Genomic DNA, 11,079 nt, shown 5'->3' with positions numbered 1-11,079 from the left:
AGCTACGGAATAAACGGAGACTAGCTAAAGGTGAGCTGACGATATGTGTTGGAAGTGTTTCCAAGTTTGATGTGATCAAACATCGCACGCTCCCTCTACCATCAAGATTAGTATTAAACCTGAATAATTGTCATTTGGTGTTTGCGTTGAGCATAGACATGATTGGATTATGTCTATCGCAATACGGTTATTCATTTAAGGAGAATAATGGTTACTCTATTTATTTGAATAATACCTTCAATGGTCTTGCACCTAAAGGAATGGTTTATTGAATCTCGATCGTAGTGATACACATTTTCATGCCAAAAGATATAAGATAGTAATGATAGTACCACTTACTTGTGGCACTGCCATGTAAGTCATATTGGTATAAAACGCATGAAGAAGCTCCATGTTGATGGATCTTTGGACTCACTCGTTTTTGAAAAGTTTGAGACATGCGAACCATGTCTATTGGTGTATACGCATGAAGAAACTCCATGCAGATGGATCGTTTGGACTCACTTGATTTTGAATCACTTGAGACATGCAAATCATACCACATGGGCAAGATGACTGAAAGCCTCGTTTTCAGTAAAATGGAACAAGAAAGCAACTTGTTGGAAGTAACACATTTTGATGTGTGCAGTCCAATGAGTGCTGAGGCATGCAGTGAATATCGTTATGTTCTTACTTCACAGATGATTCGAGTAGATGTTGAGTATATTTACTTGATGAAACACAAGTCTGAATTATTGAATGGTTCAAGTAATTTCAGAGTGAAGTTGAAGATCATTGTGACAAGAGGATAAAATGTCTATGATATGATCATAGAGATGAGTATCTGAGTTACAAGCTTTGGCACGCAATTAAGACATTGTGGAAATTGTTTCACAATTAATACCGCCTGGAACACCATAGTGTGATGGTGTGTCCGAACATCATAGTTGCACCCTATTGGATATGGTGCGTACCATGATGTCTCTTATCGAATTACCACTATCGTTCATGGGTTAGGCATTAGAGACAACCGCACTCACTTTAATAGGGCACCACGTAATTCCGTTGAGACGGCACCGTTTGAACTATGGTTTGGAGAAACCTAAGTTGTCGTTTCTTAAAAGTTTGGGGCTGCGACGCTTATGTGAAAAAGTTTCAGGTTGATAAGCTCGAACCCAAAGCGGATAAAATGCATCTTCATAGGACACCCAAAACAGTTGGGTATACCTCCTAATTCAGATCCGAAAGCAATAGGGATTGTTTCTTGAATCGGGTCCTTTCTCGAGGAAAATTTTGTCTCGAGAATTGAGTGGGAGACTTGATGAGGTTATTGAACCGTCACTTCAACAAGTGTGTAGCAGGGCACAGGAAGTTGTTCCTGTGGCGCCTACACCAATTGAAGTAGAAGCTTATGATAGTGATCATGAAGTTTTGGATCAAGTCACTACCGTACCTCGTAGGGTGACAAGGATGTGTACTACTTCAGAGTGGTACAGTAATCCTGTATTGAAGGTCATGTTGCTAGAGAACAATGAACCTACAAGCTATGGAGAAGCGATGGTGGGCCCAAATTCCGACAAATGGTTAGAAGCCATGAAATCCGAGATAGGATCCATGTATCAGAACAAAGCATGGACTTTTGTGGACTTGCCCGATGATTGGCAAGCCATTGAGATAAATGGATCTTTAAGAAGAAGACGGACATGGAAGGTAATGTCACTGTCTATGAAGCTCAACTTGTGGCGAAGAGTTTTTCACAAGTTCAAGGAGTTGACTACGATGAGATTTTCTCATCCGTAGCGATGCTTAAGTACGTCAGAATCATGTTAGCATTAGCTGCATTTATGAAATGTGGCAGATGGATGTCAAAACGAGTTTCCTTACCATTTTCGTAAGGAAAGGTTGTATGTAATACAATCAGAAAGGTTTTGTCGATCCTAAGGATGCTAAAAGGTATGCTGGCTCCAGCGATCCTTCCATGGACTGGAGTAAGCATCTCGGAGTTGGAATATACACTTTGATAAGATGATCAAAGATTTTGGGTTTATACAAAGTTTATGAGAAACTTGTATTTCCAAAGAAGTGAGTGGGAGCACTATAGAATATTTGATGAGTATATGTTGTTGACATATTGTTGATCAGAAATGATGTAGAATTTCTGGAAAGCATACAGGGTTATTTGAAAGATGTTTTTCAATAGAAAACCTGGATTAAGCTACTTGAACATTGAGCATCAAGATCTATAAGGATAGATCAAAATGCTTAATAACACTTTCAAATGAGCATATACCTTGACATGATCTTGAAGGTGTTCAAGATGGATCAGTCGAAGAAGGAGTTCTTGCCTGAGATGTAAGGTATGAAGTTAAGACTTAAAGCTCGACATCGGCAGAAAAAAGAGAAAGGACGAAGGCCGTCCCCTATGCTTTAGACGTAGGCTCTGCAGTATGCTATGCTGAGTACCGCACCTGATGTGTGCCTTGCCACATGTCTGGCAAGAGGGTACAAAGGTGATCAAGGAATGGATCGCCAGATAGCGGTCAAAATTATCCTTAGAGGAATAAGGATATGTTTCTCGGCTATGGAGGTGATAAAGAGTTGGACGTAAAGAGTTGCATCGATGCAAGCTTTAACACCTATCCGAATGACTCTGAGTAGCAAACCGGATACGTATAGTGGAGCAACCATTTGGAATAGCTCCAAGTGGAGCGTGGAAGCAGCATTTACAATATGACCTAGAGACTTGCGAAGTACCTACGGATCTGAATGTTGCAGACCCTTTGACTAAAACCTCTCTCACAAGCAAAACATGATCAAACCCAAGAACTCATTGAGTCTTAATCACATGATGATGTGAACTAGTTTAGACACTAGTAAACTCTTTGGATGTTGGTCACATGGCGATGTGACCTGTGAGTGTTAATCACATGACGATGTGAACTAGATTATTGACTCTAGTGCAAGTGGGAGACTGTTGGAAATATGCCCTAGAGGCAATAATAAATTAGTTATCATTATATTTCCTTGTTCATGATAATCGTTTATTATCCATGCTATAATTGTATTGATAGGAAACTCAGATACATGTGTGGGTATATAGACAACACCATGTCCCTAGTAAGCCTCTAGTTGACTGGCTCGTTGATCAATAGATGGTTACAGTTTCCTGACCACGGACATTGGATGTCGTTGATAACGGGATCACATCATTAGCAGAATGATGTGATGGACAAGACCCAATCCTAAGCCTAGCACAAAGATCGTAGTTCGCATGCTAAAGCTTTTCTAATGTCAAGTATCATTTCCTTAGAGCATGAGATTGTGCAACTCCCGGATACCGTAGGAATGCTTTGGGTGTACCAAACGTCACAACTTAACTGGATGGCTATAAAGGTGCACTACAGGTATCTCCGAAAGTGTCTGTTGGGTTGGCACGAATCGAGACTGGGATTTGTCACTCCGTGTAAACGAAAAGGTATCTCTGGGCCCACTCGGTAGGACATCATCATAATGTGCACAATGTGATCAAAGAGTTGATCGCGGGATGATGTGTTACGGAACAAGTAAAGAGACTTGCCGGTAACGAGATTGAACAAGGTATCAGTATACCGACGATCGAATCTCGGGCAAGTATAATACCGCTAGACAAAGGGAATTGTGCACGGGATTGATTGAGTCCTTGACATCGTGGTTCATCCGATGAGATCATCGTGGAACATGTGGGAGCCAACATGGGTATCCAGATCCCGCTGTTGGTTATTGACCGGAGAACGTCTCGGTCATGTCTACATGTCTCCCGAACCCGCAGGGTTTACACACTTAAGGTTCGATGGCGCTAGGGTTATAAAGGAAGTTTGTATGTGGTTACCAAATGTTGTTCGTAGTCCCGGATGAGATCCCGGATGTCACGAGGAGTTCCGGAATGGTCCGGAGGTAAAGATTTATATATGGGAAGTCCTGTTTTGGTCACCGGAAAAGTTTCGGGTTTTATCGGTAACGTACAGGGACCACCGGGAGGGTCCCGGGGGTCCACCAAGTGGGGCCACCATCCCCGGAGGGCTGCATGGTCCAAGTGTGGGAGGGGACCAGCCCCAGGTGGGCTGCTGCGCCCCCCCACAAGGCCCAAGGCGCAAGGAAGAGTGGGAGGGGGCAAACCCTAGGGCAGATGGGCCCTAAGGCCCACCCCAGGTGCGCCTCCCCTCTCTCCCCTTCTGGCCGCCACCCAGATGGGATCTGGGGGCTGCTGCCACCCCTAGGGCCGGAACCCTAGAGGTGGCGCAGCCCCCTCCCCTCCCCCTATATATAGTTGAGGTGTAGGGGCTGCCCAACACATGAGTTTCTCTCCCTCTTGGTGCAGTCCTACCTCTCTCCCTTCTCCTCTCCCGCGGTGCTTGGTGAAGCCCTGCTGGATCACCACGCTCCTCCATCACCACCACGCTGTTGTGCTGCTGCTGGATGGAGTCTTCCTCAACCTCTCCCTCTCTCCTTGCTGGATCAAGGCATGGGAGACGTCACCGGGCTGTACGTGTGTTGAACGCGGAGGTGTCATCCGTTCGGCACTAGGATCTCCGGTGATTTGGATCACGACGAGTATGACTCCTTCAACCCCGTTCTCTTGAACGCTTCCGCATAGCGATCTACAAGGGTATGTAGATGCACTCTCCTTCCCCTCGTTGCTGGTTTCTCCATAGATAAATCTTGGTGAGACATAGGAAAATTTTGAATTTCTTCTACGTTCCGCAACAGTGGCATCATGAGCTAGGTCTATTGCGTAGATTCTTTGCACGAGTAGAACACAAAGTAGTTGTGGGCGCTGATTTTGTTCAATATGCTTACCGTTACTAGTCCAATCTTGTTTCGACGGTATTGTGGGATGAAGCGGCCCGGACCGACCTTACACGTACACTTACGTGAGACAGGTTCCACCGATTGACATGCACTTGGTGCATAAGGTGGCTAGCGGGTGCCAGTCTCTCCCACTTTACTTGGAACGGATTCGATGAAAAGGGTCCTTATGAAGAGTAAATAGCAATTGTCATATCACGTTGTGGTTTTGCGTAGGTAAGAAACGTTCTTGCTAGAAACCCATAGCAGCCACGTAAAACATGCAATTAACAATTAGAGGACGTCTAACTTGTTTTTGCAGGGTATGCTATGTGATGTGATATGGCCAAAAAGAATGTGATGTATGAGATTGATCATGTTCTTGTAATAGGAATCATGACTTGCATGTCGATGAGTATGACAACCGGCAGGAGCCATAGGAGTTGTCTTTATTTATTGTATGACCCGCGTGTCATTGAACAATGCCATGTAATTACTTTACTTTATTGCTAACCGGTAGCCATAGTAGTAGAAGTAATAAGTTGGCGAGTCAACTTCATGGAGACACGATGATGGAGATCATGGTGTCATGCTGGTGACGATGATGATCATGGAGCACCGAAGATGGAGATCAAAAGGAGCAAAATGATATTGTCCATATCATGTCACTTTTTGATTGCATGTGATGTTTATCATGTTTATGCATCTTATTTGCTTAGAACGACGGTAGTAAATAAGATGATCCCTCATTAAAATTTCAAGAAAGTGTTCCCCCTAACTGTGCACCATTGCGAAAGTTCGTCGTTTCGAAGCACCACGTGATGATCGGATAGATTCTTACGTTCACATACAACAGGTGTAAGCCAGCTTTACACACGCGAAACACTTAGGTTGACTTGACGAGCCTAGCATGTACAGACATGGCCTCAGAACACAAGAGACCGAAAGGTCGAGCATGAGTCGTATGGTAGATATGATCAACATGAAGATGTTCACCGATGATGACTAGTCCGTCTCACGTGATGATCGGACACGGCCTAGTTGACTCGGATCATGTAATCACTTGGATGACTAGAGGGATGTCTATCTGAGTGGGAGTTCATTAGATGAACTTAATTATCCTGAACATAGTCAAATGCCCTTTGCAAATTATGTTATAGCTCGCGCTTCAGTTCTACTGTTTTAGATATGTTCCTAGAGAAAAATACAGTTGAAAGTTGACAGTAGCGATTATGCGATCAGTAGAAAGCTTATGTCCTTAATGCACCGCTCAGTGTGCAGAACCCCAAATGTCGTCTGTGGATGTTGCGAACATCGGACATACACGTTTTGATAACTACGTGATAGTTCAGTTAAATGGTTTAGAGTAGAGGCACCAAAGACGTTTTCGAAACGTCGCGGAACATATGAGATGTTTCGAGGGCTGAAATTGGGATTTCAGGCTCGTGCCCATGTCAAGAGGTATAAGACCTCCGACGATTTTCTTAGCCTACAAACTAAGGGAGAAAAGCTCAATCGTTGAGCTTGTGCTCGGATTGTCTGAGTGCAACAATCACTTGAATCGAGTGGGAGTTGATCTTCCAGATGAGATAGTGATGTTTCTCCAAGGTCATTGCCACCAAGCTGCTAGAGCTTCGTGATGAACTATAACATATCAGGATAGATATGATGATCCTTGAGGTATTCGCGATGTTTGACACCGCGAAAGTAGAAATCAAGAAGGAGCATCAATTGTTGATGGTTGGTGAAACCACTAGTTTCAAGAAGGGCAAGGGCAAGAAGGGATACTTCATGAAACGGCAAATCAGCTGCTGCTCTAGTGAAGAAACCCAAGGTTGAACCCAAACCCGAGACTAAGTGCTTCTGTAATAAGGGGAACAACCACTGGAGCAGAATTACCCTAGATACTTGGTAGATGAGAAGGCTGGCAAGGTCGATAGAAGTATATTGGATATACATTATGTTAATGTGTACTTTACTAGTACTCCTAGTAGCACCAGGGTATTAAGATACCGGTTCGGTTGCTAAGTGTTAGTAACTCGAAATAAAAGAGCTACGGAATAAACGGAGACTAGCTAAAGGTGAGCTGACGATATGTGTTGGAAGTGTTTCCAAGTTTGATGTGATCAAACATCGCACGCTCCCTCTACCATCAAGATTAGTATTAAACCTGAATAATTGTCATTTGGTGTTTGCGTTGAGCGTAGACATGATTGGATTATGTCTATCGCAATACGGTTATTCATTTAAGGAGAATAATGGTTACTCTATTTATTTGAATAATACCTTCAATGGTCTTGCACCTAGAGGGATGGTTTATTGAATCTCGATCGTAGTGATACACATTTTCATGCCAAAAGGTATAAGATAGTAATGATAGTACCACTTACTTGTGGCACTGCCATGTAGGTCATATTGGTATAAAACACATGAAGAAGCTCCATGTTGATGGATCTTTGGACTCACTCGTTTTTGAAAAGTTTGAGACATGCGAACCATGTCTATTGATGTATACGCATGAAGAAACTCCATGCAGATGGGCCTTTTGGACTCACTTGATTTTGAATCACTTGAGACATGCAAATCATACCACATGGGCAAGATGACTGAAAGCCTCGTTTTCAGTAACATGGAACAAGAAAGCAACTTGTAGGAAGTAACACATTTTGATGTGTGTAGTCCAATGAGTGCTGAGGCATGCAGTGAATATCGTTATGTTCTTACTTCACAGATGATTCGAGTAGATGTTGAGTATATTTACTTGATGAAACACAAGTCCGAATTATTGAATAGTTCAAGTAATTTAAGAGTGAAGTTGAAGATCATTGTGACAAGAGGATAAAATGTCTATGATATGATCATAGAGATGAGTATCTGAGTTACAAGCTTTGGCACGCAATTAAGACATTGTGGAAATTGTTTCACAATTAATACCGCCTGGAACACCATAGTGTGATGGTGTGTCCGAACATCATAGTTGCACCCTACTGGATATGGTGCGTATCATGATGTCTCTTATCGAATTACCACTACCGTTCATGGGTTAGGCATTAGAGACAACCACACTCACTTTAATAGGGCACCACGTAATTCGTTGAGACGACACCGTTTGAATTATGGTTTGGAGAAACCTAAGTTGTCATTTCTTAAAAGTATGGGGCTGCGACGCTTATGTGAAAAAAGTTTCGGGTTGATAAGCTCAAACCCAAAGCGGATAAAAGGCATCTTCATAGGACACCCAAAACAGTTGGGTATAGCTCCTAATTCAGATCCGAAAGCAATAGGGATTGTTTCTTGAATCGGGTCCTTTCTCGAGAAAAGGGTTGTCTCGAGAATTGAGTGGGAGGATGGTGGAGACTTGATGAGGTTATTGATCCGTCACTTCAACAAGTGTGTAGCAGGGCACAGGAAGTTGTTCCTGTGGCGCCTACAACAATTGAGGTAGAAGCTTATGATAGTGATCATGAAGTTTTGGATCAAGTCACTACCGTACCTCGTAGGGTGACAAGGATGCGTACTACTTCAGAGTGGTACAGTAATCATGTCTTGAAGGTCATGTTGCTAGACAACAATGAACCTACGAGCTATGGAGAAGCGATGCTGGGCCCAAATTCCGACAAATGGTTAGAAGCCATGAAATCCGAGATAGGATCCATGTATCAGAACAAAGCATGGATTTTTGTGGACTTGCTCGATGATCGGCAAGCCATTGAGATAAATGGATCTTTAAGAAGAAGACGAACATGGAAGGTAATGTCACCGTCTATGAAGCTCGACTTGTGGCGAAGAGTTTTTCAAAAGTTCAAGGAGTTGACTACGATGAGATTTTCTCATCCGTAGCGATGCTTAAGTCCGTCGGAATCATGTTAGCATTAGCTGCATTTATGAAATCTGGCAGATGGATGTCAAAACGAGTTTCCTTACCATTTTCGTAAGGAAAGGTTGTATGTGATACAATCAGAAAGGTTTTGTCGATCCTAAGGATGCTAAAAGGTATGTTGGCTCCAGCGATCCTTCCATGGACTGGAGTAAGCATCTCGGAGTTGGAATATACACTTTGATAAGATGATCAAAGATTTTGGGTTTATACAAAGTTTATGAGAAACTTGTATTTCCAAAGAAGTGAGTGGGAGCACTATAGAATTTTTGATGAGTATATGTTGTTGACATATTGTTGATCAGAAATGATGTAGAATTTCTGGAAAGCATATAGGGTTATTTGAAAGATGTTTTTCAATAGAAAACCTGGATTAAGCTACTTGAACATTGAGCATCAAGATCTATAAGGATAGATCAAAATGCTTAATAATACTTTCAAATGAGCATATACCTTGACATGATCTTGAAGGTGTTCAAGATGGATCAGTCGATGAAGGAGTTCTTGCCTGAGATGTAAGGTATGAAGTTAAGACTTAAAGCTCGACCTCGGCAGAAAAGAGAGAAAGGACGAAGGTCATCCCCTATGCTTTAGACGTAGGCTCTGCAGTATGCTATGCTGAGTACCGCACCTGATGTGTGCCTTGCCACATGTCTGGCAAGAGGGTACAAAGGTGATCAAGGAATGGATCGCCAGATAGCGGTCAAAATTATCCTTAGAGGAATAAGGATATGTTTCTTGGTTATGGAGGTGATAAAGAGTTCGACGTAAAGAGTTGCGTTGATGCAAGCTTTAACACCTATCCGAATGAATCTGAGTAGCAAACCAGATACATATAGTGGAGCAACCATTTGGAATAGCTCCAAGTGGAGCGTGGAAGCAGCATTTACAATATGACCTAGAGATTTGCGAAGTACATATGGATCTGAATGTTGCAGACCCGTTGACTAAAACCTCTCTCACAAGCAAAACATGATCAAACCCAAGAACTCATTGAGTCTTAATCACATGATGATGTGAACTAGTTTAGACACTAGTAAACTCTTTGGATGTTGGTCACATGGCGATGTGACCTGTGAGTGTTAATCACATGACGATGTGAACTAGATTATTGACTCTAGTGCAAGTGGGAGACTGTTGGAAATATGCCCTAGAGGCAATAATAAATTAGTTATTATTATATTTCCTTGTTCATGATAATCGTTTATTATCCATGCTATAATTGTATTGATAGGAAACTTAGATACATGTGTGGGTACATAGACAACACCATGTCCCTAGTAAGCCTCTAGTTGACTAGCTCATTGATCAATAGATGGTTACAGTTTCCTGACCATGGACATTGGATGTCGTTGATAACGGGATCACATCATTAGCAGAATGATGTGATGGACAAGAGCCAATCCTAAGCCTAGCACAAAGATCGTAGTTCGTATGTTAAAGCTTTTATAATGTCAAGTATCATTTCCTTAGACCATGAGATTGTGCAACTCATGGATACCGTAGGAATGCTTTGGGTGTACCAAACGTCACAACGTAACTGGGTGGCTATAAAGGTGCACAACAGGTATCTTTGAAAGTGTCTGTTGGGTTGGCACGAATCGAGACTGGGATTTGTCACTCCGTGTAAACAGAGAGGTATCTCTGGGTCCACTCGGTAGGACATCATCATAATGTGCACAATGTGATCAAAGAGTTGATCGCGGGATGATGTGTTACGGAATAAGTAAAGAGACTTGCCGGTAACGAGATTGAACAAGGTATCGGTATACCGACGATCGAATATCGGGCAAGTACAATACCGCTAGACAAAGGGAATTGTGCACGGGATTGATTGAGTCCTTGATATCGTAGTTCATCCGATGAGATCATCGTGGAACATGTGGGAGCCAACATGGGTATCCAGATCCCGCTGTTGGTTATTGACCGGAGAACGTCTCGGTCATGTCTACATGTCTCCCGAACCCGTAGGGTCTACACACTTAAGGTTCGATGACGCTAGGGTTATAAAGGAAGTTTGTATGTGGTTACCGAATGTTGTTCGGAGTCCCGGATGATATCCCGGACGTCACGAGGAGTTCCGGAATGGTCCGGAGGTAAAGATTTATATATGGGAAGTCCTGTTTTGGTCACCGGAAAAGTTTCGGGTTTTACCGGTAATGTACCGGGACCACCGGGAGGGTCCCGAGGGTCCACCAAGTGGGGCCACCATCCCCGGAGGGCTGCATGGGTCAAGTGTGGGAGGGGACCAGCCCCCCCTCACAAGGCCCAAGGCGCAAGGAAGAGTGGGAGGGGGGCAAACCCTAGGGCAGATGGGCCCTAAGGCCCACCCCAGGTGCGCCTCCCCTCTCTCCCCTTCTGACCGCCACCCAGATGGGATCTGGGGGCTGTCTCCACCC

This window comes from Triticum aestivum, chromosome 2B (assembly GCF_018294505.1).
Source record: "Triticum aestivum cultivar Chinese Spring chromosome 2B, IWGSC CS RefSeq v2.1, whole genome shotgun sequence".
In the NCBI taxonomy this organism is placed as follows: Eukaryota; Viridiplantae; Streptophyta; class Magnoliopsida; order Poales; family Poaceae; genus Triticum; species Triticum aestivum.
This window is presented reverse-complemented; position numbering follows the sequence as displayed.